Below are 2,252 nucleotides of genomic sequence, written 5' to 3'. Positions count from 1 at the left end.
CTGCATCACACATTTTCAGTATTTAAAAGACTCTCTCATAACTATTTGTCTATGTGAAGTCTCACAACAGTTTACAAATTTTAGAATTGCCTTTTGCTGCATTTATCTTGCCTGTGAACTCAGCTCTTACAGTCCTATTTTCACACGTCATTGCTTGTGTGTAGAAACTGATTCACAAATATTCAGTAAGTTTATTATATGGTGTCATCTTAGAACCTTCCCAAGGGCAAAAATCTTCTGCAACAATGAAGGCTTGGGCTGATGACCAGTGGCTGCAGAACTTTTGGATGGTCCACATTTCTGCATCTTTGTGCAAAACTCACCAAAATAAAAGCTGCACTGACAGTGGAGAAGAAAAAATAATTGTACTAGGGGGATCTGCAACACCAGATTATTATTGGTCAATCACTGTTCTCTCTCCTAAACTAAGATGGAATGGATTTCTTTAATGTAAGTAGTCACAACATATGGTTAAATATTTTATGATCAATATCCTGTTAAGAACTCAGCAGTCACAGATAATACCTATCTTCTTTGGTAATTAAGGCACAGTATCCTGTCTGTTCCCCCAAACCAAAAGTGATCAGACAAAAAACTTGCATGGAGCAGTCAATGGAGGTGTGAGACATACCTGCATACCTACAACCCACCTTACCATTTAGACAAATTCTAGTGGTGAAACTCTGATTGATATCTGATTGATATCCAAAATACTGAAGCAGACAAATTTCATTGTCAGCCCCCTGAAGGAACATCACCCATAGTAAGAAGTGATCAGCTCCTATTATCTAGCCTAAAGAAATTCCTGCAGTCATCGGTTTACCCATAAACAAATCTACTGTTCTCCCTTCAACCAATTCAACCTACTGCACATTTTCTCTACAAAACCATTTGCTCACTCTTAAGTAAGAATTCTTATGCATGCATAGACCCAAATTCTGCCTGAGTTAGAATCAGAGAATAGAATCATAGAATATCAGGTTGGAAGGGACCTCAGGAGGTATCTAGTCCAATCCCCTGCTCACAGCAGGACCAATCCCCAACTGCATCATCCCAGCCAGGGCTTTGTCAAGCATGATCTTAAAAACCCTCTAAGGATAGAGATTCCACCACTTCCTTAGGTAACCACTTCTATTCCTGACAGATTCAAGACTGTGAGCTAAGATCATCAGTGAAGACTCAGGAGTTCAAGCTTCCTGGAGTGGGTGAGTTTCCTCATTTTCTCTCTCTGTTTCCTTTTCTAACTCAGGTATTAAACTGTAAAAATGTAACTTTCTTTGTTTAGGCTCTCCTTGTAATGTAAAGATGGGGATAGGGACATGCTACATCTGGGACAAATAAAGGTGTCAGCTTGAAAGTGCTGTTTGACTCATTCCATTGGGCATACAACCAGTACATTGATAGAGTTACACAACCATCCCCCTCCAGAAGAGTAGAATTATCAGGGGGGAAACCCAGACAAGTAACCCCAATAAATGAGCATACCCCAAGTAATGGGCAAATCTGGTAAAAGTACAGAAATACTAAAAGTTCCTGGCTAACTGCCTGAATAATAAAGAATCTTTACAATAACTGTATAATCATTTCTTAAATGGTTTGCATGCCTGTAATCATGGTGATTTCTTTATTGCTCCCAGTTTCTATATTGTTTATCTGTGTGGTGTGTTTTTTTCATTTTCTTAGGCTGATATATAAGTAATTTTGCTGTGTGTAAAACAATTTAGATGATGGGATCTCATTTCTTAGATAATCAAGTAACATTATGTTAGGATTGATCAGTTTAGTTACATTAAAATGATTGATTAAAGACATTGCTGAGAATGAGGTTATACTGATATGTGTATGTTATAGAGGTTTCTCTATTTCAGATTCTTCAGATTTCCAGACAACTATTTTCTCCCAAAAAGTTGCACCAAGCAAAAAATTACCTCAATACACATAATGGCAATTAAGTAGAATTTTTCCATGTGTTCCCATGGAGGGGAGGGCTAGCTCAGTGGTTTGAGCATTGAGCTGCTAAAGCCAGGGTTGTGAGCCTAATCCTTAAGGGAACCATTTATGGATCATGGCAAAAAAAAAAAAAAAAAAAAAAAGCAAGGCCAAAAAAAACTGCCAGGGACAGTACTTGGTCCTGATAGTGAAGGCAGGGGACTGGACTCAATGACCTAGTTCTGTGACATAAGTATATCCCCATATATTATTAAATATTACATATTTTTTAAAAACCCATTATCTTCAAGCAACTCTGCTTG

At 37.8% G+C, this 2,252-nt stretch overlaps 1 long non-coding RNA gene across 1 annotated transcript; it reads left to right on the top strand.

The window, feature by feature from the left end:
• Positions 1-363: 363 nt before the first annotated feature.
• LOC115658071 lies at positions 364-1,900 on the top strand. Its single transcript, XR_004002146.1, has 3 exons — positions 364-450; positions 1,145-1,205; positions 1,869-1,900. It is a non-coding gene; the product is annotated as an uncharacterized LOC115658071 (long non-coding RNA).
• The last annotated feature ends 352 nt before the right edge of the window (positions 1,901-2,252 follow it).

Source organism: Gopherus evgoodei, chromosome 9 (assembly GCF_007399415.2).
Source record: "Gopherus evgoodei ecotype Sinaloan lineage chromosome 9, rGopEvg1_v1.p, whole genome shotgun sequence".
Lineage (NCBI taxonomy): Eukaryota > Metazoa > Chordata > Testudines > Testudinidae > Gopherus > Gopherus evgoodei.
This window is presented reverse-complemented; position numbering and strand designations above follow the sequence as displayed.